Here is a 20,601-nt window from a genome sequence, read left to right as displayed (position 1 = left end):
GGGTTGGACTCGATGGCCCTTGTGGTCTCTTCCAACTCTATGATTCTATGATTCTAATTCTATAACTTCCCACCATGCTGACGAACAATTTTACGAAACAGAAGTCAATATCCAGAATCACTGTTCAATGTTGGACATCATACTTGCTGAATACACAAAGCTTCACAGCTTGTCTTTCATTGTACAAAGTCTGGTACCTCGCTTCATTTACAGATTTTCAGAGACTTTGAGACTAAAAATCTCATTTTGTACTTGTCATGGTTTGAAGGAATTCTATAAAGATTGTCTATTGCGTATGTACATGGTCATCGTGTTGCCTAGACATTGTTGACCACCCAGCTGTAGGTCAGAGAATCTCAGAATTGTAGAGCTGGAAGGGGTCCCACGGGTCATCTAGTCCAACCCCCTGCAATGCAGAATTCCTGTCCCTGGGTGGACTTGAACCACCAACCTTCTGGTGAACAGCCATGCAAACTGAACCACTGAGTCACTGGGGGGGATAGTCTAGCATCCTGTTCTCTCAGTGGCCAATCACATCCCCGCGGGAAACTCAAGAGCAGGACCTGAATTCAAGATTACTGTATTCTCCCCACTAACAATTCCCAGCGGTGGGCATTCAGAGGCCTAAATCTCCATGAATTTGCCCAATCCTCTTTCAAAACCACCTAGGGTCTTGGCTAGCACTGCCTCCTGTGCCAGGGAGTTCCACAGTTTAACTGTGCCCTGCGTGAGGAAGTATTTTGTCTTGTCTGCCCTGAAATCTTCCCGCGCTGAGATTCGTTGGAAGTCCGTGAGTTTTAGCAATGTGGGAAAATATTACCCTGGCACAAACTTTAAAAAATAAAGGGAGAAATGTTAAGTGTAAGTAGCAGCCCCAGACCGGTGCCTTCAGCTGTACCCAAAAATTTCACGCCAGCCAAATAAGCCCAATGAAACTTCTGGCAAAGAGCTCCATGTCTTTGGGGTGGAGAATGGAAATAGAATTTAAAACCCAATAATTCATTCCCCTTTGCACCAATTCCTGTAGCCAACGCAAAGAAAGTATTAAAGATTCCATGCCTTCTGTCTTTGAAAAGAGCTTACAGATTTAGAGGATACAAGTTCCCAGCTTCCTTCCATATCGGAAAGTTATCCTTTTCAAAAGGAGATTTTGAAAAATCCATTTTGCCCGCTGCTTAGCATTCAGAGCAGACCCTAACAGGATCAAGCTGCTAGATTTCCGTCATCGGCAGCAGAACCATGAAAGCCTGCTCTGCGCGCGCGCGCACACACACACACACACAGCCGAGTTTATTTAGGGTACCAATTTGCCTTGCAGAGACAGTGTGGGAGAATTTAATCGCTGCCTTCCAACAGTCCGCGGCAGACCAAATCCTGCCCTGTCTCATGCAGCTGGCACGAAGCCAAGCACGATAATCTTGTCCCCGTCATGTTCCGTAAGCGGAAAAGGCAGCGCCCACCTGCCCCACTAAATCCTCTATTTCCCAGGTAGGCAGGGAACCCAGGGGTGGCAGCCAGACAAGAGACGTCAAAGGACAACCGTCTTCCAGAAGGCAGCAAAGGGTGCAGGGTGCATGCTTGCCTTGGCGCTGCGCATGACGTCATGCAAAATGTATGGGGATTTTGAAGCCATGCGGTTGAGCGGAGCAGGGAGACAGCAGTGTTAGAAACTCATCAATATATAAGCTGGGCGACAAATCGCTCCTTAAACAAAGGTTACAGAAGCCAAAACAGAACGTCTAGTAGCCATTTAAGGGCCAGACACCTCCAACGTCTTGCCCATGGGTAGGCAACCTAAGGCCCAGGGGCCGGATGCAGTCCAGTCACCTTCTCAATCCGGCCCACGGACGGTCCGGGAATCAGCGTGTTTTTACATGAGTAGAATGTGTCCTTTTATTTGAAATGCACCTCTGGGTTATTTGTGGGGCCTGCCTGGTGTTTTTACATGAGAAGAATGTGTGCTTTTTTAAAAAATGCATCTCTGAGTTATTTGTGGGGCATAGGAATTCGTTCATTTCCCCTCCCCCAAAAAAATATAGTCCGGCCCCCCACAAAGTCTGAGGGACAGTGGACCGTGGTGCCCCCTGCTGAAAAGGTCTGCTGACCCCTAGTTTCAAATGATGTACTGACTGTGACTGATTCTCAGTTAAACATCTGGATCAGAGGGCAGCCTTGAGCCAGGCTAAGAGCTTTGAGAACTTAAAGAAGAAAAGTCACTTGGAACAGGGACACTTCACATATAATGGAACCTCAGTTCTCGAACGTCTCGGAAGTCGAACGTTTCGGCTTTTGAACACAGAAAACCTGGAAGCAATTGCTTCGGTTTTCGAACGCTTTTCGGAAGCCAAACGGTCTTCCAGAACGGATTCCGTTCAAAAACTGAGCTTCCACCGTACTGGCTTATTCCGACCTCTTTTTCTTAAGGTTGATACGGACTATTCATAACGAAGGAATATTCTTCACAACTGTGAGCAGGACAATGGGGACGGGGTAAGCGAAGGCAAGCTGCAACAATTCACCATAAAGTGTTTACTGCTCCTGCTCAGAGAATGAATTTTTGGTTCCTGAAAATCTTTCAGAATGTGCAGATAAATGATATTCTCAAGAGTGATCTAAGTTAGCATGTTTACTTACTTGCATTTAGTAAGCCAACGGAAAAACTTGGAAACTCGCCTAATAATATCTTGATTAATCTTTATTTGCAATTGCACCCTTTTGTTGTTTACCTTACGAAATGGAAAATTTCCTGTGGGAAAGCTTAAATAACTGAGCTGGGGGGGAGGGTAAAGTTCTGCCCCACTTGGCTGCACATTATACCTATTTTATAGCAGGACATCCGGTTTAGAAAGTCAGACATATGTTAACACCTGATTCTGCAGAGGGAAGCTTTTCCTGGGACCGCCCCCCCAGATCACGGCATGTATGGACTGTTTTTTTATTAAGCCATGCACCACCATCGATGCAAACACGGAATGCCATTCCCAAGAGAAAGGTCCCTGCCTCAAGGAGCTTGCAGAAGTTTTGAATTGAGAAAAGGCGCAGCTGCCACCCTCGCCAAACCTTCAAAGTTCGAAGAAGGTTTCCAGGCATGTCGCCGTCCCTTCCGTTGCCACGGCAACAGCATCGTCTCACTTCCATCCATCAGGACGGCGAAAGGCAACTTTGCATATGAGGAATGCTTTTGCACAAACGGGAGGCAAGGGCTCCAGGAACCAAAAACATCTCACCGAAAGTCCACTGTCTCACTGTCAGACCCCTTCCCTTCCCCAGGGCTACAACTGTTTTGCACAAAGTTACGGCAACTTGGGCTTTCAGAAGATCTCCTGGGTGCTGTGGCTTTTCCAATCACCAAGGCCATGTTAAAATAGGCTGTGGGACATAAGACCGCCAGGAACTCATCTCAGCTACGGGGAAAAACATGTTCCCCTCTTTATTTTCGAGTCTCCTGGGCGCAGGAATTTAACCTTAATTATTTACCATATTTGTTCAACCCACAAGAAAGAAGGGCTTTTTGGCTGGCTAGGTTCAATTGTCTCCTTCATGGATCACTGCCTTGCCGTGGCGAAGGGGCTTGAATAACACAGAGAAGCTATGAGCTATGCCGTGCAGGGCCACCCAAGATGGACAGGTCATAGTGAAGAGTTTTAACCAAACGTGATCTACCTGGAGCAGGAACCGGCAAGCCACTCCAGTATCCCTGCCAAGAAAACTCCATGGACAAAGACAACAGGCATATAAAAGTTATGACGCTGGAAGATGAGCCCCTCAGGTTGGAAGGCGTCCAACATGCTACTGAGGAAGAGCGGAGGACAAGTACAAGTAGATTCAGAGCTGATGAATGGCTGGGCCAAAGGCGAAAAGACGCTCAGTTGCAGATATGCCTGGAAGTGAAAGGAAAGTCCAATGCTGTACAGAAAAATATTGCATAGGAGCCTGGAATGTAAGAACCATGAACCTCGAAAAGGGGACGACAGAGGACGAGATGGTTGGACAGTGTTCTTGAAGCTACAAACATGAGTTAGACCAAACTGCGGGAGGCAGCGGAAGACAGGAGGGCCTGGCGTGCTTTGGTCCATGGAGTCACGAAGAGGCAGACACAACTAAACAACAAGTCTCAATTGTAATCCTTCTATCCTCCTTTGGGGTAGGTTTGCGGGTATGGCAGAAGGAGATAGGATCTGCCCATGTGTTGCTCACCTGGTGAAAACTCCAGCTCACATGGCCCTTAAATGTAAAATATATTTGGAAACAAGAAGAATTACCGACAAATGGAGAATGAAGTTGAAGTTAATTAGACAAATTAACAGGAAGGATTTGAAACCTGCAGGATCAGAGATTCTTAGAAGACTGGAGTAAATATATGAACTATTTGGAAAGTAATTGTGATGAACAGATTACACTAGTAGGACAGCAAGAGGTTCTGTAAGGTGGATTATTTTAAATACTGCACGTAAGACTACGAAGAGAATTATAGTTAAGGACAATTAAATGTAATATAGAAACTAAGAAATGCAGAATAAGTGATAAAGAACGGAAAATCATTAGAGGTGTTGACGGAAGTCTAAAATATTGTATAAGATGAGAAGATGCATTGTATGACTGTTGGAACTGATATTTTTTTAAAAAAAATCAATAAAAATGTATTTTAAAAAATAAACAAATGTAAAATATATTATGATCTCCACCAACATTTCTTAGACCACCTGTGTATCCCAACATGGAAACCAGAGACAGAGGTTATACGCTTCTTATTACAGGGGAGAGACCAGGAGCTCACCAAGGCAGTAGCCAAGTTCCTCTATTTGATTTTCTTCTGCCCAAGTACGCTAGAGGACCCTTCCCTTGCTGGAGACCCACAGAGGTGAAATAGATCGCTCGCTTCCTTTTCTTCCCTTTGGCAAATGACTGTACTGTTGAAATGGCGACGAGATCGCATTGGCCTATTTATTCTGCAAGGGATGCCAATAAAGGTTTGATGATGATGATGATGATGAGGGAAGTCCACACCCTCGCATGCCTCTGGCAGAATAAAGGAACTCAGCCGAGATAGAGGCGAGGCAAGCGCCAAGCTCTGCGGATCGCGCAAACCCTAAAATGAGCAGGACCTGCTCCATTTATTTGGCACAGAAAGAGAAAGGGGGTTATTCTGTTTCCAGCTCTTCAACAAGGTCACCTGGGGGGGGGGGAAAGGTTTTCTATAAAAATAATCTAGTTTTAATGTCCTCCCCTTGCACACAGGCTGGAGTGACGCTGGAGACTGGGAAGGAAGACAAGGAGAAGGAATTTTAGCTATTAACCATCAAACCTTGACAGCTCAGTTGGTAGAGCCTAAGACCCTTAATCTCAGGGTTGTGGATTTGAGAACCATGCCGGGCAAAGGGGTCCTAAGGGGGTTGGGCGAGACGATCCTTGTGGTCCCTTCTAACAATTCTATGACTGTATGAAACTGAAGGGTGAGACACTGGTCATAGAACTGCAGTGTTGGAAGCAATGCAGGAGTCACAACTGATGCCAGCAGGCCTGATGGATATAGACTCCCTGGCTCGATTTGGAGGCGGACTTCCCAAGGAGTCAATTACAAACACTATCATGCCCACTTTCTATGTGACTAGCATATTTTTTGCTCCATAAGACACACTTTTTTCCTCCTAAAAAGTAAGGGGAAATGTCTGTGCGTCTTATGCGTAGTCCCTGGAGCCGAATTGCCCGGGGCGAAAAGCAGGTCGTGGGGTTTTTTAAAAAAAAGAAAGAAGGAAAGGGGTGTTGAAACGAAGCCGCTGAGCAGCTGATCGGCAAGCGATCAGGAGGGAGATAAGGGACGCTAGCAATAAAGGAGGCTGCTTGGGAGGGGGGAGGTAAAAGCCCATGGATCCTCAGGATTTTTGCATTGGGTCACCCCAAATTCACCATCAGATCACATTGTATGTCCATGGCTACAGCCTGCACCGAAAAAAATCACACATCCACTGTTTCATGGGGCCGCAATAGTGCAAAAACGTGGTTACGAAGCACTGATCCACATGGATCCTCAGGATTTTTGCATTGGGCTACCCCAAACTCACCGTCAAATCACATATCATGTCTGTGGCCACAGCATGAACCACAAAAATCATACACCCACTGTTTCATTCAGAATATTTTTTCTCTTGTTTTCCTCCTCTAAAAACTAGTTGTGTCTTATGGAGCGAAAAATACGGTAAATTTTGTAGGGCTAGATGACTCTTGGCGTCCCTTCCAACTCTACCCTTCTATGACTCCCAGAACACAGATTTCTCGTGTGAGCTAGACAGAAATTTCACACCCAGAAAGCGCCGGCAGTGCACAGACCCCTTCCTCCTCTTGCAAATACGTTTGCTCTTGCCCCCGAAGGAGATTCCCTCTTTTGCAGCCAGCGCATTCTGGGCTGTTCCCCGGCAGAGAATAAAAATTCCAGAGGCAAACAGAGAGCGCCTGGCAAGGAAGGGAAACGGGGTTTGTTTCCCTTTAAAATAAATTAAGGCCAATGTTTGGCTCAGCTCTTGGGCGAAGGCATCCCAGCCAGATCTCCGGCGAAGATTCAGGAGCAAAAGAGGTCGAAGGCAACATCAGTAACAACCGGCTGGCAGCCGGCTCATCGGCTGCAGAGGCTGGCATCTTGCCCGCCCTGGCACACCCTCGCCTACATAGGGTACAATCTGATTGCAAGCTCTCCCACCCTTTCCTTTTCTGTGTTGGCAGAAGCCCATGGTGGACGGTGTCCGGGACCCACCAGGAAGTAAAGGGGCAAAAACCAGCTGCTTTGGCAAATTTAAAGGAAGAGGCAGAAGAATCTAGCTTCCTGAACAAGGAAATCTATCAATGGTTACTAGCCACAACAACCACAACAACACAAAGCCTCCCTGTTGAGATACAGTATACCTGTAAATACCATGGAAAGGTCACTTCGGTGCTGTTAATGCAGCGGTTTGACTTCACCCACGGAGGCAAACTCCATTGTCTCTGGAGACAGACAGGTGCCAATCAACCAACCAGAGTCTGGACGTTTTAGGTATCATAAACGCTAGAGTTGTTGTTGTTGTTGTTTAGTCGTTTAGTATGTCCGACTCTTCGTGACCCCATGGACCAGAGCACGCCAGGCACTCCTAGAGACTTACCCTTAAAAAAGAAAGCTGGGCACCTGGAGTGTGTTTGTTTATTTTATTCCATTTCCATCCCAACTTCTCCTCCTAGGAGCTCAAGGTAGGGTACAGGGGTCTCCCCTCCCACATTTAATCCTCAGGCTGAGAGGCAGCGACTTGGCCCGAGGTCACCCAGTGAGCTTAATAAATAATAATAATAATAATAATAATAATAATAAATTATTTATATCCCGCCCTCCCCAGCCAAAGCCAGGCTCAGAAAGGTTAACACCAATAAATGTAACACGTCATTCTAAAATAAATTCATTTCAAAATCAATTCAAAATCAAATTAATGGCAACCATTGGGCTAGAGTTCTGTGAGGATTACCAAAGGCTTCATGGCCAAGTAGGGATTTGAACCCAGCTCTCCCACGTCCTAGCCAAACACTCTAACCACTACACCACCACTGCCCCTTAGGGTTCATGCAGCACACACACACACTGGCACCCTCTGTCCCTACCCAAGGTGGCTGTGCTGGTTAACGTGAGCCATTCCCACACCCCTGGAGTCAGGCAAAAGAGCTCAGAAGAAAGCTTATAGAAATCTAGGGTTGGAAGGGAACCCCAGGGGTCATCCAGCCCAACCCTCTGCAATGTCATAGCTAAAGGATCCCTGGCAGGTGGCCACCCAACCTCTGCTTAAAAACCTCCACAACCTTATGAGGGAGCTGCTTCCACTGACGAACGGCCCTTACCATCAGATAGTTCTTCCATTTTAAAACTGAAGTCCCCCTACCCAGCACGCAACTGATTTATCCTTCTGCAAGAGAGAAGGGGAACTGACCCTCACTGTTTGCCAGGCTCTTAGCATAGAGGGAAAGAAGGTCCCTCTATGTACAGTGGTGCCCCGCAAGACGAATGCCTCGCAAGACAGAAAACCCGCTAGACGAAAGGGTTTTCCGTTTTGGAGGTGCTTCGCAAAACGAATTTCCTATGGGCTTGCGAGTTCCTGCGGGGTTTTTTCCCTCCCCCCCCCTTTTTCCCAAGCCGCTAAGCCGCTTATCAGCTGATCCGCTAAGCCGCTAATGGGCTTGCTTCGCAAGACGAAAAAACCGCAAGACGAAGACACTTGCGGAACGGATTCTTTTCGTCTTGCGAGGCACCACTGTACTCAAGAGATCACACCCAGCGATGCCAGAACTATGATATTCCAGCAGAGAGAGAGAGAGAGAGAGAGAGAGAGAAGCTGGGGGAGAAACCACCATGTCTAACTGGCCCCAACTTTATTTCCAAAAATATGCATGGAACAGTATGTCATATATATGTATAGCGGTACCTCTGGTTGCGAATGGGATCCATTCCAGAGGCCCGTTTGCAACATGAAAAGAACACAACCCGCAGCGGCGCATCTGCGCACACGCAGGTTGCGACTCGCTGCTTCTGCGCATGTGCGTGACATCATTTTGCGCTTCTGCGCATGCGCAAGTGGCGAAACCCGGAAGTAACCCTTTCTGGTACTTCTGGGTCACTGTGGGACGTAACCTGAAAGAACGTAACATGAAGTGGACGTAAGATAAGGTATAAATGTATACACACACAAACACAACCAGCAAGCAGTGTTTGAAGTTAGCCAGGTGCCAGGGACATTTTGCGACCAAGTGACGATGCCTGGGTGCCAAGATGATGCCTGACATCTCCACCCTCTGGGGATCCTTGGATCTTGAGTGTTTTCCCAAACAAAGACCCCATCCTGTAGAATTCTACTGGTTATATCGGAAACCAGGCCTGATGAGGAACGGTTGAGGGAGCTGGAGAAGAGAAGATATGAGGAAGAGATATGAGAGCCATCTTCAAATATCTAAAGGGCTGTCACGTGAAAGATGGAGCAGACAGGTGGATTCCAACGACCAGGAAGGAGATTCTGATTGAGCATCAGGAAGGACTTCCTGAAGGCAAGAGCCATTCAACCTCCTTTTTTGGAGGTTTTTAAGCAGAGGTTGGGTGGCCGTCCGTCCTGGATATTTCAGCTGAAGCATGGATGCTTCTCTGCATTGCAGGGGGTTGGAATGGATGACCCTCGGTACCTCAACTCTCCATTCTACGACTGTAAGCGTGTCTACACATCGTGGGGAAAGCTTCCTCACTTTCAAACCGCTTTCAGCTCTCTTCAAACCAATCGCCTGTCTCCAGGCCAAATCTAACAGGAGTTTTGTAACACAATCAGGGAAGGAAAAAGATGTTTGGCGACATAAAGAGACGGTGTTAACCAGATCTGGACTGCAGCCAAGTCTGGTATACACGACCTTGTGGATATAGTTACAAAGCAGGGGTGGACACACAGAGCTATGCAGAAACAGGAGTGACCCCAGCCCCTCGATGGGGGGGAATGCTCTGCAGGCAACGTAGATAAGATTATTTTTCACACACAGAGGAAAGGACGACTCCTACCCTCACAGACAAACTGCCCCACATCACTCGGGTCTGGAGAGGAAAACTGGGAACAGGTGGTAAACACAGAATAAGGCAGGAATCAGGAAGTGTTGATAGAATAGCTGGAGAAGCGAGGGAATTAAGAGGGTCAGAAAAATTAGAGGATCAGAGAATTGTAGAGTTGGAAGGGACATCAAGGATCATCTAGTCCAAACCCCTGCAATTAAATATACACAGCTCTAAAGAAAAACCCCAAAAAGCAAAACAAAAAACCCACTCTACACTGCTCTGCTTTGCATCCATTGCAGGTCAGGTCACCCCACCTGGTCATCTACAGAGATCACGCAACGCTCACCTTTGGTGAAATATTGCATGTTTATTTATTTTATTTAATAAAATTCATATACCGCTTGATTATAAACAAAACCAAACACCCTCCAAGTGGTTTACAAAATACAGTCAAACCTCGGTTTTCAAACGTCTCAGATGCCAAACGTTTCAGAAGCCGAACACGGAAAACCCAGAAGTGAACGCTTCCATTTTCGAACGTGCCTCAGAAGTTGAATGGCTTCCGAGGCTCGTTTCTCAATTTCCCCCATTGGACTTGCTGACAGACCTTTGATCCTCGGTTTTCAAACGTTTCGGAAGTTGAGCGGACTTTAAGAACGGATTACATTTGAAAACCGAGGTTCCATTGTATAAAACACTAAAATCAAGACAAATTGGCAACGCTGCTTTAAAACATACAAAAGTTAACAAAACTAAAACAGATTAAAATTCCCTCAACTTTCCAAGCATCTGGAAAGGCTTGTCTAAATAAGAATGGTTTTTAGCAGGCGCCGAAAAGAGTACAGTGAAGTCACCACCTTGATCTCAATTGGCAGGGAGTTCCAAAGTTTATGCACTGCTAGATTAAACGACCGAGTACTTACAAATACGGAGCGGCATCATGTAGCACCTGGAGGTGTGCCATTTCCATTGATCAAACCAGTCGAGGGTGCACGTGTGGGTTTTGGTGATCTTGCCCCGGGAGGGGTCAAAATGCATTTGGTGTCTAGGGAGGAGGAATCCATTCTTTGTCTAGGCATTGTTCTGGGTAAATAAAATCATCTATCAGTGTTATTTGGGTATTTTTACCCCAATCATGGTGCTGGAGGAGACTCTTGAGAGTCCCATGGACTGCAAGAAGATCAAACCTCTCCATTCTGAAGGAAATCGGCCCTGAGTGCTCACTGGAAGGACAGATCCTGAAGCCGAGGCTCCACCTCATGAGAAGAGAAGACTCCCTGGAAAAGACCCTGATGCTGGGAAAGATGGAGGGCACAAGGAGAAGGGGACGACAGAGGACGAGATGGTGGGACACTGTTCTCGAAGCTACCAGCATGAGTTTGACCAAACTGCGGGAGGCAGTGGAAGACAGGAGTGCCTGGCGTGCTCTGGTCCAGGGGGTCACCAAGAGGCAGACACAACTAAACGACTAAACAAAACAAAACAAACAGGGCTGCCTTTAGATGTCTAGTGCAATCACAAAGGGTGCTGTGGTACCCAGAAGACTGCTCAGTTTAACCCGCTTGCGAAAGCTCACAATCTTCCCACAATAACGTCATGTGGAGAGGCACCTTGGATCCATCTGCGTGGAGAAGGCAAAGCATCCATTTAACAAAGGAAGGAAGGCTTTGGGGAGTTTCTGTCAGGGGGAAACTATCAGCGCCAGAGAGCAGCATAGCTTTCTAGCTTAAAAAGAAAACAAACAAGCCTAACAGCAGGTGAGAGGGAGAGAGTTGACATGCAACCTGCCCTGGAACCTTAGGGCAAAGAGCAGGTGATAAACAAATTAATAATAGTAATAGTCAGTGCTTTTTTTTCCTATAAAAAAAAAGGTTTAGGGGTACTTTCATAAAATCACCATTTTATAGTTCAAATCGGGAAAAATAAATTCAGTAAATGGACATACCGGTAAGTACAAAGACTCACAAAATGTTTAGGAGTATGTGTACCCCCGGAGAAAAAAACCTGGAAATAATAATAATAATAATAATAATAATAATAATAATAATAATTTATATCCTGCCTTCCCCATCCAAAGCCGGGCTCGGAGCGGCTAACAACAGTAAAGTAATACAAGATTCTAAAATCATTTCGTTCTAAAATCAGTTCCAATAGTAGTAATAACAATAGCATAACTATAGAGGCTTAAAGCTGCATTAAGAAGCACGGGGCAGAGAGCTAGAGAAAGGAGGAATCACAACGGCAGGCGCTAGCAGGATCAGGATCCAACCTAGTTATCCCCCTCCCTTTATAATAAACACACATACACAAAACCTTGTATAGACAAAATGAGACCAGGGTCCTCTGAAGCACGTGGCTGCTGTCGGGTCGCGCCTGAGCCTTGACACTCAACCCCCCCCCCCCCAAAAAAAAACAACAAATCAAACTTTGACTGCAAACTCCTGCGGGGCAGAGACCCTTTCCCCAGACGCTTATTGCTACCGTTACCCCTTAACAGCGCAGACACGTGAACGCTCGCGATCCAAAGCAGCTGACCGTGTGGATGAGCAGACACGTGAACGCTCGCGAACCAAGGCAGCTGAACGTGTGGATGAGCAGACACGTGAACGCTCGCGAACCGAGGCAGCTGAACGTGTGAATGCGACCGAGGGCGAGCAAGGGGGAGGAGGAGGAGGAAGAAGAAGGGGTTCGGTGCACTCACGGCTGGCGCGGCGGAGGCGTCAGCGGCGTGGCCGGCCGCGTCCTTCCTGCTCGAGCCTCTCTCCCACCCGGAGAACCAGAGCTCGGAGACGCCCCGCCCCCGCCGCCGCTCATTGGCCCGGGCAACAAAGAGGGCGAGGCTCCTCCCGATTGGCCGCCGCCGAGAGGTCCTTCGGCCAATGGCGGGCGGGGGAACGGGGCGGCGGAGGCGGGCCACGTAGGAACCGCGGGGGCGGGGCGCAGGGGCGGAGAGGGAACGCCCTTTAGAACGCGGGGGAGGGCCGAGGCGGGAAAGGCTCGGCCAATGGCAAAGGAGGGAAATGTTGCAGGGCGGGGCGGGGCCGCTTGCGTGTCCGGCTGCACGTGGGAACGGAGAGCGCGCGGTACGAAAACGGCAATACAGCACAACAACCCCTGGCTCTTTTCCCCGTTGATCTGCGGCCGGGACCGTCCCCGCTCCGTGACTGCAGCTTCTGCCGCAGGGCGCTTCACCGCGTCCAAGCAAAGCCAGGCTGGGTAAGCCAGTTGTTGTACATTTATCATCGGGGGCAGGAGTTGTTTGAGCAGGAACACGGGGGAACTGAGTTCCCTTGCCTTTCCTAAATTAAATAATTAATTCCTCCACCACCACCGGAGGGGCTGGAACAGGATATGCACCCAATGCCTGAGCCAAAAATCCACTAATAATAATAATGATAATAATAATAATATAATAAAATTATTTATATCCCGCCCTCCCCTGCCAGAGCTGGGCTCAGGGCGGTTAACACCAATAAAATCACAGTAAAAACATAATAGGGGGGAAAGGAAAAAAAACACCCCAATTTAAAATACAGGTTAAAATGCAATTTAAAATGCAGCCTCATTTTAAAAGTAGCCCATAGATTAAAACCATAAGGGGAGGGAAACATAAGGGTCAGACTGAGTCCAAACCAAATGCCAAGCAGAACAGCTCTGTCTTGCAGGCCCTGCAGAAAAATGTCAATGGGACCCCAGAGTGATTTGTAAAGATAATGAAGGAAGAATCTTGGGAATACAAATTAACTTCCAAGGTGAAAAACTTTATGTGATAAATGTATATGCCCCAAATTTGAATAAGCCAGAATTCTTTAAGAAATTGGAACAAATGCTACTGGAATTAGACTCTAACAAGACGATCCTAATGGGAGACTTTAATGGAGTGCCAGAACCGGAATTAGACAAACAAATAGAAAAGGGGGAAAAGAAACAAGGGAAGCTGCCGAAATCTTTTAAAAACATGGAGGAAAACTTAGATTTAGTAGACATTTGGAGATATAAACATGCAATAGAGAAGCAATTTACCTTCTTTTCAGAACCATATAAGAGCTGGAGTAGAATTGATCAAATTTGGGTCTCTAGGGATCTTACGCTAAGAACTACAAAGTGTGAAATCCAACCTAGAACCTTTTCGGATCATAACCCGGTTGCACTGGAAATAAAAGGTAGATCACAGGGTGGATTCAGATGGAGATTGAATGAATACCTATTAGAGAATGAAGAGGTTGTAGAAAAAGCTAAAGCCACCTTAAAAGAATATTTCAGCCTGAATCTCAATAATGAAACAACCCCAGACATAGTCTGGGATGCTAGTAAAGCGGTTCTAAGAGGGTTTTTTATACAGCAAAACAGCTATAGGAAGAAAGTAAGGGAACAAAAGAAAGAAGAAACTCTTAACCAGATAAAAGAGTGCGAGAAAAAATTAATAGTAAACCCGAAGGACGAACAAAATAGGCAAACAATTAAACTGCTACAATCGCAATACTCAATGTTAACAAACCAGGAAATAGAATGGAAAATTAAAGCAATGAAACAAAAATATTTTGAGTCAGCTAACAAAACGGGTAAATTACTAGCATGGCAGCTGAGAAGGAGGCAAGAGCAAAGAGTAATAAACAAGATAAAAGTTGAAGAACATCTAATTGAAGACCCAAAAGAGATCAAGGAGAACTTTCTGAAATATTATGAGAAGTTGTATAAAAAAGAAGATGAGGAAATAACTCAAATAGAAAAATATCTAGAAGATTATAGCGGGAAGACCATAACGGAGGAAGAAAAAATTCAATTAAATAACCCTGTAAAAATAGAAGAGATTCAGGAAGCAATAAAGAAGATGAAACCAGGGAAAGCGCCGGGACCGGATGGATTATCAGTTAAATATTATAAAGCATTAGAGAACCAATTAACCCCAGTCCTTTGTGACATCATGAATAAGATATTAAAAGAAGGGAAAATACCAGAGTCTTGGAGAGAGGCCTATATAACGATGATCCCCAAACCAGATATGGACAAATTGAACCTTAAGAATTACAGACCCATTTCATTATTAAATAATGATTATAAAATATTTGCGGAGGTGTTGGCAAACAGACTCAAGAAATGCCTAGTGAAATTAATACATAAAGATCAGGTAGGATTTCTTCCAAACAGGCAACTTAGAGATAACGTAAGGCATGCCATAAATATAATTGAGTACTTGGAACGAAAGAGCGAGATACCCGCAGCGCTGATCTTTGTTGATGCTGAAAAGGCATTTGATAATGTCTCTTGGCAGTTCCTACAGAAGAGCATGGAAAAAGCGGGGCTAGAGGGCGAGTTCATGAACGGAATAAAAGCGATATATTCGAAACAATCGGCGAAACTAATAATAAATAACAACCTAACAAACTCATTTAAAATAGAAAAAGGAACTAGACAAGGATGCCCTCTATCCCCGCTCTTATTTATTATGGCGCTAGAGGCAATTACAAATAAAATAAGAGCTACATCAGAGATCCAAGGGATTAAACTAGGAACAAAAGAGTATAAGCTAAAAGCGTACGCGGACGACCTGATGCTGTCACTGGAAAGTCCACAAGAAAGTGTGGGTAAGGCCTTGGAGATGCTAGAAGAATTTGGCAAGGTATCTGGCTTTAAATTAAATAAAGGGAAGACTAAAATGCTGACGAAGAATTTGGGCAAAGAGGAAAATGAAAAATTAGAATCACAATATGGAATTAAAGTGGCAAAAAAAATAAAATACTTAGGAATCTGGCTAACTAATAAAAATATAAATTTGATACAAGATAATTATCTTATGACATGGAAACAAATAAAGAAAGACCTGGATACCTGGAGTAGAGTGAAACTCTCATGGACGGGAAGGATGGCCGCAATAAAAATGAACTTACTTCCAAGAATGCTGTATCTCTTTCAAAATATACCAGTCATTAGAGGATCCAAACTTTTCACAGAATGGCAAAGAACTATCTCAAAATTTATATGGCAAGGAAAAAGGCCAAGATTTAGGTTCAAACTTTTAACAGATCGGAAAGAGAGAGGGGGATTTTCGGTACCCAACTTGAAATTATATTTTGAGGCAGCCTGTCTTTGTTGGATTAGGGATTGGATTAATTTGGAAAACTCCGACTTGTTGGATCTTGAGGGGTTTGACAATAGGTTTAGCTGGCATTTTTATTTATGGCAAAATAAAGGAAAATCACATAAAGGATTCACAAGTCACATCGTTAGGGGCTCTCTCTATGAAGTCTGGGAGAAAAACAAAAAGCTCCTAGAGGAAAATACACCCTGGTGGCTTTCGCCAGTTGACATTTCAACGATTAAAAAAGTAAATATGGAAGGAAAAAGACTTACCTATGAAGATTTATTAATAAGATCAGAAAACAGATGGAAGATGAGAACATATGAAGAGCTGAAAGGTAATTTAACAAGTTGGCTACAATTCCACGAAATAAACGCAATATGGACAGATCACAAAAAAGTAGGGATGAACGAGAAGAAATCCAAATTCCAGACAGAAATAATTGAGGGTAATTGTAAGTTACTATCTAAAATGTACGACTTATTATTGGAGTGGGATACGAAAGACGAAGAAATAAAGGAAGTTATGACTAGATGGGCAATGGATCTGGGATATAACATAGACTATGATAAGTGGTGGAATTTATGGACTAACGGAATGAAATTCACAGCATGTGTAACACTAAGGGAAAACTTAGGAAAGATGATGTACAGGTGGTACATCACCCCGGCAAAACTGGGGAAGATGTACAAAACAGCTAGTAAGTCTTGTTGGAAATGTAAAACTAGAGAAGGTAATTTTTTCCACATGTGGTGGACATGCGAAGTATTGAAGAAATATTGGGAAGGCATTTATAATGAACTAAAAAAAATATTTAAATATACCTTTATTAAAAAGCCGGAGGCCTTCCTATTGGGTATAATTGGGGACGAAATTAAAAAAGAAGATAAAACATTATTTCAATATGCCACAGCTGCTGCTAGATTATTAATTGCCCAAAATTGGAAAAGCCAAAGTATCCCAGAAATTAGAGATTGGCAAACAAAGTTATTTGAATTTGCACAACTTGCAAAAATGACACAAAAAATTAGAAACCAAAAATACAAAGTTTACGAATGACTGGAAAAAATTCATGACCTACATTGAAGAGAACTATAAGAACATAAAAACCACAGCAGGATTGATTTAGATCTTATGATGTATAAGTCTATTATAATTAGTAACTGCAAGAGAAATAAATTATTTAATGTAAAAAGCCTGAAACCAGTAGGGATGGAAGTCAATAGGTGTACAAAGGAAGGATTAAAGTATCTAGAGATATAAAGAGACAATTGAACAAGCAAAGAAGTGTAAAAGGAAATAGTCATTATGTTTAGAAATCTGTTTTATTTTATTTTGATGTAATGGCTGTAACCGTTTTTCTTTTCGTGTTTTTGTTTTTTCGTGCTGTCATTGTTTTTCTTTTTGATCACTTAAGCAAAAATTAATAAAAAGAATTCAAAAAAAAAAAATGTCAAGTCCCACAGGGCCCTGGTCTCTTGTGACAGAGAGTTCCACCAAGCCGGGGCCAGTACTGAAAAGGCCCTACTATATCTGTAATCAGTAAAGTACATACAGTAGTGGCCATTTCTAATCCAGATCGTTGTCTGCTTGAGTTTATTAATCACACATTTAGCCGCTGCACGAACTTTGCGGTGAGTTCCTCCACCTATTTTCTAGAAAAAAAGCACTGTTTGTTATTATTACTATCATCTTCGTCATTTATTAAATTTGCATATTGCCCTTCTTCCATAGATCTCAGAATGGTTCACAGCATAAAAATATAAGATGTAAACACAAAATGCATGCCTCCCCTCCGCTCCATACACATCATTCCAGCAGCTAAACCTGCAACCTTAGCACTGTAAGCATCACACTCTAACCAACTGAGCTATGGGAAGCATGACCTAAGAACCAGCAGAGGTGCCCCTGAAGGACCAGGTGTGCAGCCTGGGAGTCATTCTGGACTCTCAGCTGTCCATGGAGGCGCAGGTCCATTCTGTGTCCAGGGCAGCTGCTTATCAGATCCATCTGGTACACAGGATGAGACCCTACCTGCCCGCAGACTGTCTCGCCAGAGTGGTGCATGCTCTAGTCATCTCTCGCTTGGACTACTGCAATGCGCTCCATGTGGGGATACCTTTGAAGGTGACCTGGAAACTGCAACCAATCCCGAATGCGGCAGCTAGACTAGTGACTGGGAGCGGCTGCTGAGACCACATAACATCTCCACCTCCATCATTCTTCCCGGACACTGAGGTCCAGTGCCGACGGTCTTCTGGCGGTTCCCTTGCTGTGAGAAGCCAAGTTACAGGGAACCAGGCAGAGGGCCTTCTCAGTAGTGGTACCTGCCCTGTGGAAAACCCTCCCACCAGATGTCAAAGAGAAAAATAACTACCAAACTTTTAGAAGACATCTGAAGGCAGCCTTGTTTAGAGAAGCTTTTAATGTTTGCTAGGTTATTGTATTTTAGTGTTTTGTTGGAAGCTGCCCAGAGTGGCTGGGGAAACCCAGCCAGATGGGCGGGGTATAAATAATAAATTATTATTATTATTAGGAATAATCCCAGTGCTTCTGCTAGCTGAGAGCTAGCAAAGCTGTCCTAACTAGAAGCTGGTCCAACGAAGAAGGAAGTTAAAAAGAGAGAGGTGTGCTATGTGACTCGTCCTTTTGTTACCTGGGCAGGTTAGGTCACACCCACCTTCTATCACATGCAAAAGGAAGGATGCTCCAGCCAGGAAGAACAGGAGGTTTCGACTGGCTGGACCAAACATTCCCTCCCATGTCTTCTCTAGGATTCCAAGGAATGTTGTACTTGACTGACTGATTACATCCCATAGCTTTAGCTGTGACCCCTGCATTTCAGGGGGGTTGGACTCAATGACCTTGGGCTCCCTTACAACTCTACCATTCCAATTAGTCTATAAAAATGCCCCCATGTCAAGCGTTGTTGTGACGACGGTCTGCCTCTGCAGCCAGTCACCGAAATGTGCTTTGTGCACCCACATGCCACCCCACCACACTTGAGAAAATAAATTTGTCTCCCAGAAGCAGCCAGGAGCGATCTGTTTTCTGCTCCCGGCAGCCCAGAATAACTTGGGTAATCTCATCAGAATCCATAATTCACTAATGGATGGTCTGTAGCCGAGAGAGGGGTCTTGTTTCTTCGTCCCATTAGTCATCGACAGCCTTGGTCTCCTGCTTCCTTTTCTGGGCCCGATTTCTTTGCCCTTCATGGTGATACGGAAGGGGGGGCATGTCTTCTTCACCTTCTTCTTCGCTACAATATATCCATTTATTTCCAATTGTCAATGTCAAAAGGGACTAAAATTTATAAAATTCATAGAAAATCAACGTGCCAATTTGCTCAATTTCTCTTGGACTCCATGACACCTCCCCGTCCTCCATAATCACTCAAGCAAGGTGTCAAGACCCTAATCCTGTCAAATCACTCTGCCAAGCTTTTCCTCCAGGCAATGCCAGTACATGGATCATTGTCTTCTCATCACCAGTACTCAGGATGTGCTTATCTGTGCATATCTCCAGCTCTGCATATTCCCCCCTCCCTCCTCCATATGTTAATCCTGTGTAACCCAACCACTTCTTAATGTATTCATGATGTAATCTGTGTAACCCAACCTCTTCTTAATGTATGCATGATGTAACTGGGATGTGTTTTGCACTGTATTCTGGGGCATGGAGGGAAGTTTCAAAAGTTCATGTCACCCCTTTCTCGCTGTTCAATCTCGCCTTGAACCTGTTGCGCAATAAACTTGGATCTTCTGCAGCTTGCTCCTGTCTCCGGCTGAGCTCATTTTCCTCCGCAGGGACCCGCGGACTTAGTCCGACGAGCTGGGTGGCAGAGCAGCCTCGCACCCAGATTTTACCGTAACAATGGGAAGCCAGGAGGTTGGGTTTCGCCATGGTGCCTCCCCAGAGATCAAGGAACACAGAGCAAATGAGATGATATGAGATACAATCTATGGGAGCAAATGGCACCTGGGGTTCTGGAAACAAAGCTCCAATCATGCTGAAGGCAGAAATCAGGATAATGTTCCCTCATCACCCTGGGGGAAAGCGATAAGCAGGGTGCTGCGAGGTTCTCTCCTGGACCCATTGTTCAGCGTTTTTTTAAACAATTTGGACAAAGGAATTGAGGGGATGCTCATCAAATTTGACAATGATGCCAAACTGGGAGGGATAGCTAATGCCCCAGAAGACAGAATATGGGTTCAAGATGACTGCAACAGATTGGAGAACTGGGACCAAACTAACAAAATGAAGAATGGCAGATGAAGATGATGGACTTTTTGGAGCTGGCCGACCTGACTGGAAGAATCCGCGATCAGAAAGAAAAGGAGACACAAGAGGACTGGATGAAATTTAAAGAATATTTAGCTAAAGATAAATAGAAAATCCTTGGAAGTATCAAATAGGTTTAGGGGTAGAATAGGAATAGGTGTTAGTAAGTATTAAAGATTAGAATAATAGTAAAGGAGAAGGGGTTAGTAAATGAAAGGAGTTAACATTATTAGAAATATGAATTTGGAGAACTGTTATAAAAGTGATATAATGAAATTCAGTTAGGGGGGATTTGAGGAAGTCCCCTATTAATGTGAAGTAGTTGGGTACTAGAAGAAATAGACTTTTTTGTATGTGTTTAGTTTATTGCTGTGTTTTCTTTGTTGAGTGTTTTTATGTGTTTATGTGATGTTTTAAATGTTGAAAATCAATAAAAAAAATTGGGGGGAAAACAAACTTAACAAAATTGAGTTTCAATAGGTACAAAAGCAAGGTTCTGCACTTAGGCAGGAAGAACCAGCTGCAAAAATATAAGATGGGACACCTGGCTTGCCAGTAGTACATGTAAAACTGTTCCAGGGGTCGTAGTAGACTAGTAGCTTAGCATAGGTCAACAGTGTGATGATGCAGCAGTGGCAACAGCAAAAAATAAATAAAAGCTAATCCTATTCTAGGTAAAAGGTAAAGGACCCCTGGATGGTTA

The 20,601-nt window shown here is 44.6% G+C and overlaps 1 protein-coding gene across 1 annotated transcript in view; it reads right to left on the bottom strand.

Moving 5' to 3' along the window:
* ADISSP (adipose secreted signaling protein) overlaps nucleotides 1–12,374 on the bottom strand; it is a 66,151-nt gene extending 53,777 nt beyond the window's left edge. The window contains exon 1 of the mRNA XM_083757196.1: nucleotides 12,240–12,374. The gene's annotated coding sequence lies outside the window, so the exon portion shown is untranslated. The remainder of the gene's footprint in view (nucleotides 1–12,239) is intronic.
* Between the last annotated feature and the right edge of the window lie 8,227 nt (nucleotides 12,375–20,601).

The sequence above is a fragment of the Podarcis gaigeae genome, assembly GCF_964106915.1.
Source record: "Podarcis gaigeae genome assembly, chromosome: 9".
In the NCBI taxonomy this organism is placed as follows: Eukaryota; Metazoa; Chordata; class Lepidosauria; order Squamata; family Lacertidae; genus Podarcis; species Podarcis gaigeae.
Note: the sequence above shows the minus strand (reverse complement) of the source record. Positions and strands in the feature narration are given on the sequence as shown.